Below are 21,756 nucleotides of genomic sequence, written 5' to 3'. Positions count from 1 at the left end.
ATAATTTTGAAAGTTCTTAAAAGTTCAAATTATAGGGACACTAACCTGCATGTAAAAAATGAAGGAATGCTGCAAAAGACACTCACCCTCCAAAACGTGAAATCATACCAAATGCTAAGAGTTGCCAAATTAACAAATACCTTATAACATACAATTTGCCACAAAAACTGTTATTTTTAACAATGAAAAATCATAGCTTCATGCAATTAATCATTTCACACACACATAATCAAGCCATATCTTGGTCAAGTTTTCATAGGAGATTTGCTTGTGATAGGAGAATGTGTACCAGAGAACTACGACTTAATGAACTACGGTTCAGAAGGAAACCAGGGGTGTGTGGAAGCATGGCTGAAGGTACTCCAGTGGCTGCTACACCCACAGGGACTGAAGTTTGGACTTTATTTAATGAATAATTTCGCTGTCTCAGGAGCATTAACAAAGGCTATTTGCAAAATCAGCTTTTCAAATTTATAGCAGAAGATTCTGAAGAAATTAGTCACAGATGCAAGCCACCAACTTCCATTTGCTATATAATAGCCATCACTATTCAGAGCTTCTCCACTTCCTCTTCAAAAGCTGTTTATTATGAAACATGTTACAAACATCAATCATTTGGTTCATGCTCTGGTTAATGTGAAGTCAAAATTTCACCCTTTCAATATTTTGTACTTCATCAAAGGTAGAATTTGTACTTATTCAGCGCCTACAATATTTTAATTGACTTCAAAGATGGTACATGATTTCACATCTGTATTGACTCTTTGAGGTAGATATTAGAATACAATTGGAATTCAAGAAAAAGACAGTATCCTATGGGAAGATATTTATAGTTATCTTCTAAAACTCAAAGAGGGTAATATAATTGGTTAAGATTAAAGAAAAGTCAGGGGTTGGCATTGTGCTATAGCAGTTAAACCTGATGCCTGTGACACCAGCAACCCATATGGACACTGGCTCAAGTCCCGGCTGCTCCACTTCCTTTACAGCTCCCTGCTAATGGCCTGGGAAAAGCACTGAAGATGGTCCAAGTGTTTGGGCCTTTGCTATCCACATGGGAGACCTGGAAGAAGCTCCTGGCTCCTGGCTTTGGCCTGTCTCAGTCCCAGCCATTGTGGACATCTAGGGAGTGGACCAGAAGATGGAAGATCTCTCTCTCTCTCTGTCTCTGTCTCTTACCTCTCTAACTTTGATCTTCAAATATATAAAAAAATATTTTAAAAGAAATGTCAGTACTTGAATGTCACCAGACTAACTTCTCTTATCTCTACTCCTGTCTGCTAATCTAGGTTCTATTCTCTTTTATCTCTCTGAAGTTATATGTTCTCTCCTTTTTTAAAAAAAAGCTTAGTGAAAGTGAAATAAGCCAGACCCAAAAAGACAAATATCATATATTTTCCCTGATTTATGGTAGCAAATATATAGAATACAAAAATGTAATGTATGAGTGAAATTGACAATTGGAAGTTTGATAATTGTTTATATTCCTTGCCTATACTCAGGAGGAACAGTGGTTGAATCCTTTATTTAGTGGAAAGTTACTTGTTATTATAAAATAAATAAAACATATGTCATAGCAAAAATTAAAAGAAACATAAGACAGGAAGGAGGAACAAGGGTAGGAATGACGGAAGTAGGTTAGGGTGGGAGGTATCATTATGTTCTTAAAGCTGTATATATGAAATATAAAAAACCATAATCTAATACTACTCCCAAACTTGATGTGTCTTAAGTGCAAATATCTATCTCTTCCTGTTTCTCCTGAAGCTCCCTAGAAAGATCTAATTGGAAACAGATAAAGCTGTCAACACTTGAACAATGTAACTGATTCCGGAAGGAAGTGGTAGGCATGAATTGGTGACCCTTGGTGGAAGGAGGAAACCAGCAACTCACTGTGAAACCCAGATCCTTACCATGATCTTTTACGAGAATTTACACACCTGGATGTTTCTGTCTGAGGTACATAATCTGAGACATCCGATAAAAAGCCGCACAGACAGAACCAATAAAGTGCAGACAGTACCATCCAGTGTGCAGTGGCAGCCTTCCTTGTCACGGGCATGGTCCCAGAGAGATCTACGCTGCTGCATCTGTGGCAACACAGGCTGTAATGACTGCTGTGGAATGCTTTTGACTGTGAGTTAAGCTTACTACACTTGCTTGGCTCCTGTGAGTTGAGTACAAACCTTGCCATCAATTCTTCCAAATACATTTATTATTTGCTTAGAGTTAAGAGTCGGTATGTGTTGGTTGCCTTGACTAACTTGTTATCTTTGTCTACTTGTCTCTAAACCTAGAGTGTTCTTTTCATGAAAATGGACCCAAGGTAATTCTGTTTGGACGTTATTCTAACTTTGATATATTCAGTATTTTTTCCTACTGTCAGGAAATACAGATATCATCAAAGATAGAAATCATTTAATAAGTTAATAATGGCAGCACTTCTTTTATTCTAGTTTTATCTCTCTATAAGAATATAGGCTTGCATGTGTTTGTCAGATCTAGTTTTATAGTAGATTGTCTATTTCCAAGAACTACAGAAAAACAAATGGAACTTGGGTGACACACAGAGAAAATTATGGGGCTGGCGCTGTGGTGCAGTGGGTTAAAGCCCTGGCCTGAAGCGCCAGCATTCCATAAGGGTGCCGGTTCTACTCCTGGCTGCTCTTCTTCCGATCCCACTCTCTGCTATGGCCTGGGATAGCAGTAGAAGATGGCCCAAGTCCTTGGGCCCCTGCACCCACGTGGGAGACCTGGAAGAAGCTCCTGGCTCCTGGCTTTGGATCAGCGCAGCTCCGGCCATTGTGGCCATCTGGGGAGTGAACCATCGGATGGAAGACCTCTCTCTCTCTGTCTCTACCTCTCTCTGTAACTCTGTCTTTCAAATAAATAAAAAATTAATCTTAAAAAAAAGAAAGAAAATTATAAAAAATCCTATGAAAGTAATATAAAAATTGAATGACTAAAAGTGAAATGTTACAAGAAGAAATTAAACCACTCTAAACAAAAGGAAAGTTGCTGAGATGTTCTTTGACTATAAAATCATAATTTAAGTAAAAATAATTAATATAGCAAATGAAATGAAAACAGTTTGGAGAATCATTATTAACATCTATTCTTTGTATTGCCAAGATATATTGTTTTTATTATACAGATAAATAGAGAAAATACAACTGAGGAAAAGTATGACAGCATGAGCAACCCTTTAAAGCATTAAGCGAAAAGAGATATTCTTGCAAGACATTATAAATGGCAATGGAAAATGAACATTAACTACACAGAGAAATCACGACCCCATTTTTAGTCATCCTTATTTAGAAGTGAATATCTTTCTATGGTCCTGTTTCCTACACATGCATTCATTTTCCTTTTAAATTACCTTTCCTTAAAAAAAAAAAAAAAAAAAAAAAAAACCTCCACCATCTGTTCCTTTCCAAGAATATAAACTTGTCTATAAAGTTGTTACTTTTATTTTTCTTTTGTGTTCTTTGATGCTTTACTCCACAACTTATCCTGGCTCCCCTTGTCTCCCTGCTTCTCCAGTGGATCCTTCAATATAACCTTCAAAGATTACACACTACTGACATATTGAACAACTTAAAACAAATTCCTCTACAATATTTATAGCTTCTATTCTACATCCTACGATTTCTCCTTTTTGTAACAACTCCCATTTTTTGGAAGTTTTTATTTATTTATTTATTTGAAAGTCAGAGAGTGGAAGAGACACATGGGTGGCAGGGTCCAAGTACTTGGGCCACTTTATGATGCCTTCCCAGGTTCACTAGCAGGAAGCTGAATCAGAAGTGGAGCAACTAGAACGTGAAGCAGTACTCTCATATGGGATGCTGGCATTTTAATTAGTGGCTTATTCTGCTCCAGCACATTACCGGCACCCATAATGACACTTCTTAAACAAGCAGCCCAACTACACTAGTTCCACTTGGCTTTCATTTACTCACTCTTATGAATTGCAATCTAATTCCTAATGAATAGAACCCAATAGCTAATAATAGTAATAATAATAATAGTTCATAGCTAATCTTCCTTATACATTGCATAACTTATACATCTTTTCTTTAAAATTGATGTTAACATATAAGTCACTATTTCTTCATTTGCTCACTGAATAGGTATTAAACTAGTGTCATGTGGAAAGCGACATTGTAGATCCTGAAGTACAAAAACAAGAAAGAAATGCTCCTTGAATTTTTGAGGGAGAAAAAGTATATGATAATTGTAAAAAAGAAAAAGAGATAAAGCTATAATAATAGACATTCATATTGATCAAAGAAGGCTCATTTAAATTAAGTCTGTGATTACAGAGTAGATTGAAAATATATTTTTGCAAAAATAAAAAAAAAGGAAGGAAGGAGGTGCTTGAGGGATGCAGAGGGGGAGGTAGGTATAGATGGTTATCCTCTTAGAATTGTACTTATGAAATACATGAAATGTGTACTCTCTATATTAATAAACAATTTTTAAAAAAACTTAATGTCAGTTTTCATTCACGTTTATAAAATCAACAAAATGTGCTTTAATAAATCTTTGTCTTTAATAGGAATAAACAGAAAAGACTTCTAAAAATTTCTATGTAAATTATGTAAAACATTACTCATTCATTTTGTAAAACAGACGAGGAGAGAACAGAAAAACAATTCTTTTTAACTGTATTATGATATTATTAACATTGTAAATAGAAAACATTCATCTTCATTGAATGCTTATTAATCATTCAGACAGCACGTCAAAGGCAGTGTATTTGAAATTAAACAAATGAGAAAACTTACAGAACTATAGCTTTTTAAACCTGAAGGGAACGTAAAGACCATGTGATCCAAAATCGTCATCTTACAAAGAAGGAATTGACGCTCGGGAAAACACTTGCTCCAAATTATATAGATTCTTAGGGGCATAGTGATTCAGATTCAAGACGTTTTGCTCCAAGGTATCCTTCTCCAAGCATGCAAATTGGCGCCACAGTACATCAATATGATGAACTGCACATACCCCTTATGTGGGTATCTACCATAGACTACAGAAAAATATTTTAATGAATACTACGTGTGTCTATCTACTGTCTCATTTACCCTAATTATAAAATGATAGACTGACTCCTAAACACAGTATTAAACTAATGGATGTTGCTTAACTTCATTGAGACTGTGTTTCTAAAAGATGAAAAAAAACATCAATTCCTAGAAACAGCTTTCATATCTTATAAAGAATTGCAAGCTGTGTTCCCTCAAAATGTCATGGATATGGCAACAAATATTCTTTTTATCTGTCATCTAATCACTTCCTTTTAGGCTAAATCTGCAACTATTCACTACCCTTTGAAAACCTGCTTGCCAAAGGCAGGCCACAATTTGATGTACTCAAACTTGTCACATGGAAATCACATCTCTGCTGGAAAAGTTATGCTTGAAAGTCATCTCATAGGTAAAAATCTATTTATTTAAAACCACCCTGGAAAATTCCTCAGGAGGGTATCACACTGGAGATCAAATACAAAATCCCACTAATTCCACTCCAGGCAGATTTCCTCCTGAGTTAGAACAACTCACTGGTGTAGGCAAGAGCATCAAATGAATGATGGACCTTGCCATAAGGGTTTTGTTTCATGAAAAGTACAATGTATCCTCTGCAACATGCGAAGAATGTCTTTTGTAATAAGGATTACATTATGAAATGCTCAGGACATGATGGAGGAGGAGTAACTTTAGAAATTGTTCAGATATTTCCAACCCACATTCATTGGGAGGAATATATTTGTTATGTGGAAAATTCTATAATTTATAATGGCTTGTTTTCTTTACTTTTTTACAATTAACATAAGATACATGGGAAAATGAAACTTGCACTTAATACAAGGAGTCTTCAAAAGCTTCATGGAAAATACATGTTATAGAAACACTATGAAGGGATTTTAAAAGATTTTGCACCATCATAAGCTTATAATTCCACTTTCCACAAATGTTTTAAAGGGCTCTCATACATAATACTTATCATATACCTATATGTATATTTATTATGAACTCTATGTACATCTGTATGTGTGGTGTAAAAAGAGTTTTACTGCTCTAAGTTTGTTTTGGGGAAATTATGAAATTCTGTTAAAATAGAATTCTTACAATAATACATTTGAACCTATGTAATTATTGTAAAAAAAGATTTTAGTTTTGTCTCATGTTCCTTGGAGGTAGTTTCTAAAGCCTTGGAGTTATTTCATTTATTAGAATGTCTTTATTATTCACAGTGACTGCTGGGACATAAATAGAATTTACTCTGAGTAACTTCTGATGAACCATGAAGTAGTTTCTGGAGAGTTACACCAAAAAAAAAAAAAAAAACCAACTGTGGGATTAGTGGACTGGGACTTGGAGTCATGTGATAGTCACCTGACCTCCTGACCTTCAGGAAGGGAAGGACCCTAGAGATTGAGTTCAATCACTAGCTCTGTATTCAATTAGTTGTAACTGTATGAACCCCCTAAGAGATGCTCTGAATTTATTTTGAATAATTACTTTTGAATAATTTTGCAGAAAATTAGCTACAATGGTAAGATAGTCTGGGTAATTCACATCATTATTATACATTTCTGACTTTCAGAATTATTGTGGTTGGAGCAAAGGATAGACAATCTCACAATGATTTTATTTAAAGCTTATGGGATGCATTGAGGGTAATTTGTTATACTATTTTATCTTCAACAAACAAAAGATGTGATATAAACCCAGAATTATATTTCCCATAATTTGAAATAATGGGCCACATTGGTTCTGCTATACAAGTGAAAAGTAAAAAAATGATTTTTTAAGATTAGAACTGAATATAAATTTTATCTTCTCTAAGAAAAAAGTAACATACATCTACTGTAGGACAACTTAAATAAGCAAAAAGACAAAAATAAAATATAATCACCTAAAATAATATGATGGAGGCCAAAAAATCCTCCAATATTTTATAAAGTGAAAAAGTTATCTTGGTCAGGGGAAAAATGACTAGTTGCAATATCTTACAAGCTATACCTGCAGATTTCCTTTTTTTCTTTTTTAAATTATTTGATTTATTTGAAAGGCAGAATTACAGAGAGAGAAAGAGGGAGAGACAGAGAGATCTCCATCCACTGGTTCACTACCCAAGTGGCCACAACAGTTGGGGTTGGGTCAGTCCAGAGCCAGGTGACAGGTGCTTCTTTCAGGTCTCCTGCATGAGTGCAGGGTCCAAAGTACTTAGCTCATCCTCTGGTGCTTTGCCAGGCACATCAGTAAGCAGCTGAAACAGAAGTGGAGCAGCCAGGACTCAAACTGGAGCCCCATGGCATGCAAGCAGTGCAAGCAGCAGATTCACTCACTATTCCACAATGCTGGCCCCACACCTGCAGACTTCTAAAAGCTCATTCACACTTGCTCAGGGTCCATGCTAATCTTCTCTGTATCATTCCGATTTTAGTATAATTCCCAAAATAGAAAGAGAACCATATGCAATATCCCTGATGAATATAGAAGCAAAAATCCTCAACAAAATTCTAGCTAATAAAATCCAGTAACACTTTAGAAACATCATTCACCTGAAATAAGTGGGATTTATCCCTAGCATGCAGGGATTTTTCAATATATGCAAATAAACAAATGTGATAAGTCACATTAACAAATTGAAGGAAAAAAAATAAATGATTATCTTAACAGATGCAGAGAAAGTATTTGATAACATACAACATCCTTTCATAATAAAAAAAAATCAATTGGGTATAGAAGGAACATTCATTAAAACAATGAAGGAATCTATATGACAAACCCACAGCCAGTATCATACTTAATGGGGAAAAGTTGGAAGCATTTCTATTAGCAACCCCAGAACCAGACAAAGATACCATTTTCACCACTGCTATTCAATATGGCCCTGGAACTTTTAGCCAAAGCTATTAGGCAAGAAAAAGAAATCAAAGGGATACAAATTAGAAAAGAGGAAGTCAAATTATCCCTGTTTGCAGATGACATGATCCTATATATAGGGAAATCAAAAGACTCTACTAAGAGACTACTGAAACTCCTAAGAGAGATTGGTAAGGTTGCATGATATAAAACTAACACAAAAAAATTTATACACTTTGTATACACAAACACTGCCAAGGCTGAAAAAGAACTCATAAGAACAGTAATGTGCAGGGGTCGGTGCTGTGGTGTAGTGGATAAAGTACAGTACTGTTCACAGTAGCTACAAAAACAGAAAACAATTAAAATATCTTGAAATAAATTTAACCAATGATGTGAAAGATCTCTACAATAAAAATGCAAAACACTAAAAAAAATAGAAGACACAAACAAAAAAAATGGAAAAATCTTCCATGTTCATGAATTGCTAGTCTATCATGCAAATGTCCATACTCCTGAAAGCAACTTACATCAATGTGATGCCAATCAAAATACCAAGACATTCTTCTCAGATCTAGAAAAAACTATGCTAAAATAAACATGGAAACACAAGAGACCCTGATTAGCTAAAACAATGGTATACAACAAAAACAAAGCCAAAGGCACCATAATACCAGATTTCAAGACATACTACATGATAGTTATAATCAAAACAGCCTGGTACTTGCACAAAAATAGACACGTAGATCAATGGAACAGAATAGAGACCCCAGAAATTAATTCACGCATCTACAACCAACTAATCTTTGGCAAACAAGTAAAATCAATCCCTGGAACAAGGACAGTCTCTTCAACGAATAGTGTTGGGAAAACTGGATCTACACATGCAGAGGTTTGAAACAAGATCCTTACCTTCTACCTTATACAGAAAACAACTCAGAATGGATCAAGGATCTAAATCTAAGACCTGATACCACCAAATTATTAGAGGAAGATGTTGGAGAAATTCTACAAGGCATTGGCATTGGCGTGGGCAAAGAATTCTTGGAAAAGCCCCAGAAGCATGCATAAAAAAAAACAAAAACAGGCAATGGGATTGTATCAAGGTAAGAAGGTTCTGCACTGCAAAGGAAACACTCAATGAAGTTAAGAGGCAAACAGAATGGGAGAAAGTATTTGTTAACTATGCAACTGTTAAAGGATTAATATCCGTGATCTATAAAGAGCTCAAGAAACTAAACAACCACAACCAATCCAGTTAAGAAATGGGCAAAGGACATGAACAGGTATTTTTCAAAGGATTAAAATTCAAATGCCAACATGAAATAATACTCTGAATCATTAGACATCAGGGAAATGCAAATCAAAGCCACAATGAGGTTTCAGCTCACCCTAGTTAGAATGACTCTCATACAGAAATCAACAAACAACAAATTCTGACATCTATGTGGGGAAAAGAGTACACTAATTCACTGTTGGTGGGAATGCAAACTGGTGCAGCCACTGTGGAAGACAGTATGGAGATACATCAGAAAGTTGAATATAGACACATAATACGAGCCAGCCATCCCACTCCTGGGAATTTACCCAAAGGAAATGAAATCAGCATATGAAAGAATTACTTGTACTCCCATGTTTATTGCAACTCAATTTATAGTAGCTAAGATATGGAATCACCCCAGATTCCATCAACTGTTTACTGCATAAAGAAATTATGGTATGGAATACTAAACAGTGGTCATTTGCAACAAATTGGATGCAACTGGAAACCATTATACTTAGTGAAATAAGCCATTCTCAAAAAGACAACTATATATTCTCTCTGATCTATGGTAACCAATAGAGTACCTAAGAGGTAAGCTATAGGAGCGAAACTGACACTGTCTGATGTGATGATTTTGAACAGCCCTTGTCTTGACTGTTGCGGAACAATGCTTTTTTTTTTTTTCTTCATATTTTTGGTGAACTAACTACTTAGTGTAAGGTTAAAGTGAAGAGTATAAAATTAATTGAAAATAGAACTTTGTGAAAAATAAGAACGGGAATAGGAGAGGGAAGAGGAAGAAGGATGGGCAGGAGGGAGGTAGGAGGAGAAAGAATCACCATGTTCCCAAATTTGTATATAAGAAATGCATGAAGTTTGTATTCCTTAAATAAAATTAAAAACATGAAATCCTATCTTTGGCAACAAAATGGATACAACTGGAAATCATTATGCTTAGTTAAATAAGCCATTCTAAAGAGCACAAATATCATGTTTTCACTGATTTGTAGTAACTAATATATAGAGTTTAAAAAATGTAATGTAGATGAGAGAAATTGACATTTTGAAATTTGATTATTGTTTACAGCCCTTATCTATACTATTGAGGAACAGTGGTTTTTCTAGTTACTGCCTGTTGTACTATTTATTTAGTGGGGAGTTAAGCTTGTGATTATAAAATAAATGCAAGTCTGACATTGTAAATATTAAAAGAAAAATAAGAAAGAAGGAAGAAGGAGAGTGGGAGCATGGGCAGGTGGAAGGGTATGGTGGGAAGTATCACTATGCTTTTAAATCTGTATATATGAAATAAATGACATTTGTTCACCTTATATAAATTTAAAAAATTTTAAAAAGTACCTTCACTCAAAAACATGTTTAACAGTAGTATGACTCTAGGCATTATATTTTATGCCCTATATATTTAACAAATTAAACTAATCAAGATTTTAAACAAGTTTGGAATCTTTATGTTTGGAATTAGTGAGGAGTTAAAGGATAACTCCAATAGCTTCCATTTATTGATGTTTATTGTGTGAACAGCTTTAGAATGCATGGATTTTAAAAAACATTTTGCACCAGAATGAATGTATCTGTTAATGCAAATTTCTATGAGATTTTGAGGGACTCTTATATTTGCTATTTTATTTAGTATGTCAAACATGTGAAGTAGGCACTGTTATTTTTCCTTTTACTGATTTTTATAGGTAGGTTAAAGATGGTTAAATCAACTACACAAGGTTGTAGAGCAGGTATTAGGTAGTGAGGGTTTTTGAAGTCAATGCTATCTGCAATTTAAAACCAAAGTTTTACCTGAGAGAATGAGCCATATTGATAAGCTCTTTTTCTGAGCTTCCAAATCTAGACACAAGTTAGTGACAGTTACCAAATTATTTCAAAACCCAACCAGAATAATCCACTTTCTCCCCTCCCCTTTTATTCAGTCTATAATTATTACAACTTCCTATTTCACAATAATATGGTGATGATTTTGAATAAACTCAGTAAGTTGTTTGGAATAAACTCATTTATTCTTTTTCATAGTCCATACTGAGGTTTATTTTTTTTCCTCCACTTATTGCCAATGTAAATTTAGAGAATGACAACTGCTGTGCTGCCAGATCGTGAAATGTGTTTGGGCGGGGTGATGGAGGGGTGGTTCATGAACGGTAAAGAGTTACTGCTATTTTTGACAAGAAAGTACAATAAACATGAGTCATTAAAAAAATCTATGGAATATTTTGTACTATCTTGTTTGCAAAAATTCATGTACTCTAATATTCATCAATTATAGACACTTGTCAAAAAGAGACAATAACTCGTGTCTCATTCATTTAAAAAGTATATCTCTATTATGCAATAACCAAGTTTAAATTTATATATTAATTACAATATAGCAACTGCAATCTGCATTATAAAAAGGAAAAAAGTCAGTTTTAAACTCACTGAAGATAAGTTCTCTTACTGGTGTGCAGTCTTTTACTATTTTATGAACTTAGCTTATTTATTTGAGAAGATCATAGAGTTCTTACTTGTGGGTTCGCTCCCCATGTGCCCACCTTAGCTAAGGCTGCATTAACAGAAACCAGCATCTGGGAACACAATCCAGGTTTCCCACATGGGCGGAAGGAACCCAGTTACTGGAGTCAGCACTGATGTTTCCCGGGGTCTGCATACACTTGATGCTGGAGCCAAGAATTAGAGTCAGGTATTGTACTCATACTCTGAGACAGTGCGTCTATTCAGTTTGAGAAAATGCCTATCCCACTTCTCAGATTCACAAAGTGTTTGTTCTACATGAATACATTGAAATTGCATCATCTAGTAAATATTTCTTTGAGAATATTTCTTCAATTCAGCACAGAGAGCTAACGTTGATTTATTTTTCATACTGATAATTTTCTCGCACTTTGCTGTGCAATGATTATACAATCTAGCAATGATACCAATATTTGGATCATCTAATTAGAACTTGCCTATGTAGAGAATCATTCCAAGACTGAAAATTCCTCCAGTAGAGGGTTCTAGATATTCTTAGCAAACTTAAAAAGGCAGATTATTGGAATAAAAATATTCATATTTACTTTTAAGATTTATTTATTTGTTTGAAAGGCAGAGTTACAGAGAGGCAGTGGCAGAGAGAGAGAGAGAGAGAGAGAGAGAGAGAGAGAGAGAGAGAGATCTTCCATACACTGGTTCACTCCCTGGAGCTGCGCCAATCCAAAGCCAAGAGCCAGGAGCTTTCCCCAGGTCTCCCAAGGAGGGGTGCAGGGGACCAAAAACTTGGGCCATCTTCTACGGCTTTCCCAGGCCATAGCAGGGAGCTGTATTGAAAGTGGAGCAGCTGGGACTCAAGCTGGCACCCATATGAGATGCCAGGGCTGCAGGCAGCAGCTTTACCTGCTATGTTACAGTGCCAGCCCCAAAATATTCATATTTATTACAAAGTCTCTCCCTCTACTATGCTGCTGTGCTTTGTCTATGATATTTGTCCATAGACTTGCAAAAAGACCTTGGATTGAAATCCCAGCTCTCCACTGAGTAGTTGTGTGACCTTAAGCAAGTTACTCCCCTGAAATTAGGTTAATTATATTAATTACCACACTAAAATAGTATAATCATCAACTAGTCAACATGTCTAGGGAAACTGGTTAGAGATAAACACATATACATATACATGATACCTTCAAAAAGCTCATGGAATATGAAATAGTTCGTGGATATAAAATATGAATAGAATAATATGAAAAAGGATACATAGAGTTCCAAATTTTTACACCAAAATCAACTATTTTATTTTTCCATAAAAAGTCTGAGAGAACTTTTTGCATTTATAAAATTGCTTCATTTCCTATGCTTTATAATCTTTTAATTATATTCATTTGATAATTTTTATATCAAAAGATATTCTCAGAGTATACAGTTTCTCTGCTTTCTTCCTGTTCCTAGAAACAGGAGCAAAGTACAAGAAACAGAATTTGTGGATGTGTAAAAGGCATTAAGAAGTTAATAGAGGAGAAATACAATGAGTTCCAACTACTTTTTTGAGAAATAAAGATGGAATTCCAGATAAATTGGCATATAATTCTGTTATCTGAACCAAAGCGATAAATCCAATTTTGGATCCTAGTCTTGATATACAGAACTAGGAGGCGACCTCTTTTAGAATACCCTTCTGAAGATGGTTACTCCACATGACTGATCGCGATTACTCCACTATGACCACACTGGTCTCCTTGCTCTGTTAGGACATATGATGCAACTTGCCAGCTCAGGAAATGTACATCCTTGCCTCTTTTATCCATAGCACATGGCATCCACCAACCTTTCCCTACCTACTCCTCCCACTCTGCCTCTGAACAATCCTTTTGACCTCTTTATTATGAAAACACAGCAATTTCCTCACTTACACTCGTTCCCTTGTTCTGATCTGCTTTTCTACATTATCACTTAGTATCAAATAACATACTAAATATTTATTTGCTGATTTATTATTTTCTATTTCATAAACTATAAGCTTCATTAGAACAGTAAATCTATTTGTATCCTCAGCGCCAAAAAGTTTATACCACACGTCAAATATTTAAGATTCCAAAGAATAAATGTAGTCACTTTCTTTATTTGTCCTTATTTGCCTCTTGAACTATTTACTTTCTTGGGTGCAAACTAAATAGATCACACAACAATCTGGAGTTGTGCCAAATGAACACTAAAAATTTGTGATAATCCTACAGTAGCAACGATCCCCATTGGTGCTCAGATCTTGGCCGCCAAACATCTTTAACCACTAAAAGGAATCAAATTCTTTTGAAGAACTGTTTTATTTTAGGTCTGAAGACAGAAATTGAAAGTAAGCCTTAGAAACTGTCTTTTGTTTTGGGTGTCATAAAATACATAAAAAACTAACAGGCATGTCAAAAGGACAAAAGAGCTGGTTTGAAGGGATTCCCACTGATATAATTTGAGATAGTTTCAATACTAAAAATGACTATAATTTATTGCAATGCAACAGAAAGAGAAAATTAAATGCATTCATAATAATGAGATTGCATCTTTTGTCACAAGTTTCTATCACATCTGACTATTGGTAATTCACTGCAACTCTTATTTTAGGTGGAATTGTAGCTCACACACACCTGATAAAAAGAAACTCTTCTGTTTGGTTATGTCCTGGCTTATGAATGCAAGGCATGATAGTATTTAAAATTTATTGTTTTACAAACTCCAAAGAAAAATATGTCATCAAGAATTATCAATGGACACACACAAAAAAAGTATTGTTCTAGAATCAAAGCATCTAGAACACAAGAAAATGCAGTATGTGAATTTTGGATCCTTTTTCAAAAGCAAAATACAAATATAGAGTATAGCTCTGAAACTATTAGAAAAGTTAGGAGTGACTATTAGATAATTCTGGAGTATTATTTCTAATTTTTGCATATGATGTGATTATAGCTATACAAGAGAATGCATAATTCTTAGGAACTCATATTGAAGTGCAATGATGTATAACTAATATTGATATTATTCAGAAAAAGAAAAAGAGATAATATAAGCAAATACTATAAGATTAAAACAACTGTTCAATCATGGCAAGTGTTTATTGGACCATTCTTTCAGTTTTACTGCAGTTTTGAAAATTTTCACAATAAAAAGTTGAAGTGGCACTGCAAAAATGTGGGTAGCCTGAAATTAGTATAATAATTATAATAGTAATTTAATTTTGTGTATGAAATTGAAAATGCTATGGAGAATTAGTAATAACTGTGAAATACAATACTTTATTCAACATTTCTCAATCTCAGCACTATTAAAATTGTGGCTAATTCTTTTTTTGTGAGGGACAGCCCTGTTCATAATAAATGCTTCACCAGTACCCTTGACTTCTACCTACTATATACCTAGAGGATTACACTCCGAACAAAAACGTCTGCGAACAGTGTCAGATGTCCCCTGGGGGATCCAAATCCTCTCTGGCTGAGAATCAGTGCTTTATCTGTCAATTGTTTTTCTTGTTATCCCTCCAAATTGTGAATTTCCAGCTATTTGTAGAATAAAAATGAATTGTTATAATTGTTAAAATACACCTTTCTTATCTAATTCACATGTAAGTATATGTTTCTTTTCTGATATTTGTAGATAAAAATGTTTGGAAGGTTCAATTAAAAAGGATATTTATGGTTTAAGTTAAAAGTGTTATTCTAAATGAAACCTCTAGGAAATATTTTAAATAAAATCATGTCTTTTTCCACATTATAACTATTATTACATATCATATTACTTTTTTATTTGCCTGATAGCTTAAGGTTTTATTCAGAGACACTAAAATTTGTAATTTGGCTTATGTCTTATTTACATATTTAAAGATTTCTTCATTTGGAAGAAGAAAGGTGTAACCAGCCAGTGCATATGGTTCTAAAAGCATCCTATTGCTTATTTTTAAAGATTTATATAAAGAAAATATGAGAAAATTCAGAAAAATTCATAATCTAAATCTAAAATTACTAACATAAGAAGATAAGTTGATTTAATGAACTGATTACACTAATAATAAGTTTAATTGACAGTCCCAAACTTTAGAGTTTCAGAACATGTTGTAGATTTGTGCAAAGAAATAGTACATGTGTACTTACACTTCCCATCTATAAGCTGAAGACCACAGACCCTAAGAGAAGAAGGGGCACTCTCCAAAGCCGCAGCAATCAGCATCCTTTTTATGTTGCCTTTCCCTTATTTATGAGGATCCTGAGAATGGGTACACAACTTCCACACCTATTTTCTACAATGATGGGAAAACACACAGTTTCTCACTAATAACAACAAAGAAGTGGTTTTGGAGCTTATGTCATCGTTTCCATCACTGATAAAACAAGCTTCAAAATTGTTCATTAAAATGCTCCTATGCAAGAGAAATTGATTGTAGCCCTTACCTATGTTGAATTATGCTTGAAATATTTATTGCTGATAAAGAAGCTTTCATTGACCCAAGGTCCTACCCTAATCTACATTGCTTTCCAACTTAGACAGCCTAGTATCTTCACTGAAAGGGAAAAAAAAAAAAAAAACCCAATCCAGTCCGTAAACCGTTCTAGGCTGGAAAAATTCTCAGTTAGGAATTTTGCCAACTTTTACACTCTTATTAGAGTTTTACTTAATATGTCAGATCTATGATCATGACTGGGCATGTAACTAGACAGATGGTACTCAACTGCACATTTAATGTTACATTTTCTAATATCATAATACAAAAATAGTGATCACTGGCTGCATAGTCATATTGTGTGGACACCCAGGAAAAGTAATTTTTACAAATCCTCTTTCATCATCTTCTTTGGTGAAGCCAAAAGTTTGCATGCCATGCCTCACCATCTGTTGATGAATTGCTTGCTAATATATTTTTATTAAATCAGGGAATTTTGGGGGAATTTGAGATATTATAAATTCTATTTAAGAGCAAAAGATAATACATTTTTATATTTTTATTTATTTACTTCATTTATTTGACAGGTTGAGTTCAGTTGAATCCATAACACATTACAAAATAAAGATGATGAAAGTCAAAAAGAAGTTTACTTCCTCTCATAAAAAAAAGATTGCTTGACATAGGTGGCCCTGGGCTGTGTATGGAAGCTCTAGTTGACAAAGGTTGATACTTTTTTCTTTGCTCCTCATTTTGAGCATGTTCTTCCACTCCATCATCAATATGGCTGCTTAACCTCCAGTAATTAGGTTTCCCTTCCAGCTAGTACAACAGGGGTTGAGCCAGGCTAAGGAGAGGAGCCTGGACCTCAATCTGAGTCTCTTATGTGGATAGCATGGAGTCAAGTGCTTGAGTCATTTCCTACTGCCTCCAGGGTGCACAACAGGAAGAAGCTAGAATCAGGAGCAGTGGAGTCCAGGCTTGAATCCAGGTTCTCCAATACAGAATGTAGGTGCCCAGGGGGTGTCTTATGCACTGTGCCAAATGTATCTCTAATGATCAGTTCTTCAAAAGAACTAGATTACATTTTGCACTGAAATTACAACAACCATGATTGACTCTCTTCCCACCATTTCACAAGATCCATCAGAATATTCAACTTACTTGTATTACAAAAGAAATTTGTGGCTGGCGCCATGGCTCACTTGGCTAATCCTCCGCCTGCAGCGCCAGCACCCCGGGTTCTGGTCCCAGTTGCTCCTCTTCCAGGCCAGCTCTCTGCTGTGGCCTGGGAAGGCAGTGGAGGATGGCCCAGGTGCTTGGGCCCTGCACCCGCATGGGAGACCAGGAGGAAGCACCTGGCTCTTGGCTTCTGATCGGCGCAGGCGCCGGCCATGGCAGCCATTTGGGGGGTGAACCAATGGAAGGAAGACCTTTCTCTCTGTCTCTTTCTCTTTCACTGTCTAACTGCCTATCAAAAAAAAAAAAAAGAAATTTGCAGAAGTTGTATTAAATAGAATATGGTCAGTATTAGTCAAGGAAATACTTATCACTGTGCCATTGTATTTAGCTTCTCAGGCATAAAGGATTATGTCCTTCCATCAAGACTAAATGAATGCAATCAGTTGTGCAACCCATCAACTACCTTTTCAGCAACATGATTCAAAGAATACCCTGGATTTTCCAGTTACCATGAATCAAATATGTGCAATGAGTTTATATCTGTAGTCACCACAGATGTCTTTTGTGTTAGGACAAAGCAGAGAGTTACAAATGCATTATTTCTGCTGGACAGGCAACTAACAAATGCAAGCATGGGCCTGGATAATAGTTTACCCAGGGTCTCAGGAGACACTTAAAGTCCCAATTAAGTTTGTAAGTCTCTCCTCATACATATTGATATTGTGCTAATTCTTCATTGAACAGACATTTATGAGATTTATTTTGTGATCAAGCACCGTGATAGGCAATAGTGACATAACAGGCCTTATTCTCAAGAGGTTTAAATTGAAGAAGAGAAAAAAGTCAACATATATAAATGTACAATTACATACTGAGATATTTGTATAAAAGAAAAAGTACACAGATATAGTATGTAGGCTAGTACATTAACATAGAGTTCAGTTGAATCCATAACACATTACAAAATAAAGATGATGAAAGTCAAAAAGAAGTTTACTTCCTCTCATAAAAAAAAGATTGCTTGACATAGGTGGCCCTGGGCTGTGTATGGAAGCTCTAGTTGACAAAGGTTGATACTTTTTTCTTTGCTCCTCATTTTGAGCATGTTCTTCCACTCCATCATCAATATGGCTGCTTAACCTCCAGTAATTAGGTTTCCCTTCCAGCTAGTACAAAGAAAGGAAGTAGAAAGGTGGTACTTTGCATCCCATTTGAAGAGCTTCTTAGAAGTCTTCCACAACCTGTCCCTTTACATTCGAGGGTGAACACATAGTCATATAGGCATACAAGCTTTAAGGGAGGTAGATTCAGCCATGTGAGGTACACCTAGCTAAGAATTGGAAACCCTTCAGCAAGCATGAAGCAAACAAAGAATATTGGAGACAAATAACAGTATGTGCCATAGCTGTAAACATGATGTTGGATATAAGATTTAAAGGATGAATATATGTGAATCTGATGGAAGCGGGAGGGGAAGAGACAATGGTCTAGACAGAGGCACGATCCACACGGCTGCAAAATCTTTGCATGCAGCTGGTCCTGGACCATTTGTATCCATTTATCTTTAAGGTCAGAGAGAAATGATGTTACTTAACAGTCAGTTAATACTATCTTGTAATTTTTAAAATATGAAATTGACCTGGATTCTAGCTCATCCTACAAACAGAATAGCCTTTGCTGACTTGCTATATAAAGTCCTAATCTATTTTATTCTTCACTATTTTTCTTGAGTCTGGTCCATGTGAACATATTTAATTTTGTCTTGTTTATTAACAATAGTAAATTTACTCTTGTCACTTCTAATAGTACAATAGATATACAAATAAAAAAACTCTCCCATTAAGACCATATAATGTTTTTATGTATCAATTTACATATAAGTGGCTTCTTGCAATACTTATTATTCTTGAACTAAACACAAGATTCTGAAAATTTATATAAACATCTCCTATTTTAGTAAATATAAGAATATATTTTAAAATAAATCATTCAACTACTATGATTTTGTCTGATAAGCATTATCTGCAAACATCTCCTTCTATTTTCTTTTTTATGGGGAAAGGATTGGCAATTTATCCAAAATAATTTCAAACACATTTCATTCAGTCATTTGTTTTGTGCTTGAGAAACCAAGACATAGCAGCAGGTGTTATAATAAGACTGAAGATACTGGAATTTCACATTCATGTTACATTACCATAAACAGACACATTAGTACAAATAGGAGAATTAATGCTTTCTGAATTTTGTTACTCAGGACAATGAAACGTGTCGCTAAACAGGCTAGGCTGGTGTGCAGTTACTTAATAAAAATTCAAATTATTTTAATGCCAAGTGATATTTTATTCAAGGAAATGAAACATTCATATATCTTGTCTTTCATAAAATAATTATTTCAACTAAACTTCTTAGCAAAATGAACATTCTTCTGCTTAAAAAAAGCTGTAAGCTCTAGTAAAATATTCCATTTTTAAAAATAAAAAAGATTATAAAAGCTAGCTACTTCAAGTTTTCTTTTTGGACTAGTTATCTCCTGTGTTAAAGGCTCCCATTCTGTGCACAGTATTTTCAAGTAGACATGACCTTTAATCATGTGTTTTTCTTACCAAGAAAAAGCCACTGGCAAATGCCAGAGAGCACACATATTCATTTTACCTCCATGAAATGAGATTAAACCATATGAGAGATCTGTCAAAAGAATCTCAAGAAGGGAACGTAAGGTCTTGCTGACAAGCAACATATGAATGTCTTAAGTAGACGTTTTAGAAAAGACTTTCAGGAAGAAAGTCCCATTATACTTACATTGGTTTAATCTGATGGTTTAAACATTTTTATGTACTTATTTTCATTTTACTTGAAAGAGAGACTGATAGGTGGGAACAGAGAGAAAGAGAGATCTTCCATCTGTTGATTTACTCTCCAAATGCTTGCAAAAGCTTGGGATGGGTCACACGGAGCCAGAAGCCAAGAAATCAATCCAGGTTTTTTACATGAGTGACAGGGACCCAACTACATGAACCAGCACCTGCTTCTCCCCAGGGTTGGCATTAGCAAGAAGCTGGAATTGGAATGAAGCTGGGACTTGAATCCAGGCACTCTGACATGGCACGTGGAAGTCCCAAGCAACATCTTAACTGCTACATGAAATGCCTGCCTCTTAATGTAAAAGATACTGATGCTCTAAAACTGCAGTACTTATAAAGGGAGTCATGATGGAAAATGGGGATGAAAAAAAAATAGGTTGGAGAGACAGCAAGTTGGTTTGGCTGGGAAAGCTGTATGAGAGGCGATGATGTAAATGCTGTAGACAAATAGATTACTATGAATTTGTTTAGATATGAAAAAGTTGCTTCCAACTTTGGCAGTTGCATTACTGATCTGCTGTTGCATAACAAATCATACCAGGATTTGGTGGCTTAAAGCAGTAATTATTATCTCTCATGGTGGTTAGAGATTTGGGCATGGCACAGTTGGTGTTTTTGTGTGAGGGCCCTTTATGAGGCTGTAGCCCGATGTCAACTTGGGAAGCAGTATGTAAAAGCTTAACTACCTCAGGACGATGCACTTCTACGGCTTCGTGCATGTGACTGGTAAGCTGGTGTTGGCTGTTGTCTGGGAATCTTAGTTCTTTGCTATGTGGATAACACTCCACAGGTGCCACTAGAGTGCCCTTATAGCACATCAGCTGGTTGTGAGCAATTCCAAGACAGCCAAGTAGAAGCGGCAATGCTCCCATGATCTCTCAGGAGGCACACTGATGCTTCTATCATACAATACATTCATGTAGGGTCAGCACTGAGGAAATACATGTGCTCACAGGGTAGGAGTTTGTGGAGGTGAGAATCATTAGGGGTCATCACAGAGGCCAATGATCAAGTCATATGTTATTATTATTATCAGTATTTTGTTATTTTATTCACCATGATCAACATTTTTATTATAAAAGGGTACTATATATTTGGCAGCTTATGTCATTTCCAATATTAATAAAATTCATGTGAGCTAGCTGGTATTAAGGAATGAAGTAGAGCTCAGAGTAAACAACTTGTCCAAAGTCACACAGTTAGTAAATGTCAGGATCTACGCTGATTTGATTCACAGTCACACATGTTCAGGAACTACTGTCTGTTTGGGACTGATCCTGGAAACATTTTAAGTGCCTATTTAATGATTGTTGTGCCACCTAAATGAAAAATAAAGCTAAGGCAACTAAGTCATTTGCAAATCCTGACCCACACTAAGAGATAGTGATCAAGTAATTAGTAAACGTTTAACCAACCAAAAAAACTAGTGCTTTCTTCATCACTATCTTAATAACAGAATTTTCTTATGCACTTCTTGCAATTTTGAATATTTATTCATGTATTTTATTTATTATTTATTAGTGTATGAACTTAGTTACTATTTAGCTGAAGGCATAAAGAGAATGAACACACTGAGAGGGATTTTCTTCATATTTGAGAAGTGCAACGCCCCTCTCCCAATGAACACTTGTTTTAACTAAAGTCTAATTA

General features: G+C 35.2%; 1 protein-coding gene and 1 pseudogene across 1 annotated transcript in view; both read right to left on the bottom strand.

The window, feature by feature from the left end:
• Positions 1-21,756, bottom strand: part of PPFIA2 (PTPRF interacting protein alpha 2) — a 535,398-nt gene that overhangs the window by 318,686 nt on the left and 194,956 nt on the right. The window lies entirely within an intron of this gene.
• LOC133769240 (U6 spliceosomal RNA) lies at positions 7,378-7,475 on the bottom strand (annotated as a pseudogene).

This window comes from Lepus europaeus, chromosome 10 (genome assembly GCF_033115175.1).
Source record: "Lepus europaeus isolate LE1 chromosome 10, mLepTim1.pri, whole genome shotgun sequence".
In the NCBI taxonomy this organism is placed as follows: Eukaryota; Metazoa; Chordata; class Mammalia; order Lagomorpha; family Leporidae; genus Lepus; species Lepus europaeus.
Note: the sequence above shows the minus strand (reverse complement) of the source record. Positions and strands in the feature narration are given on the sequence as shown.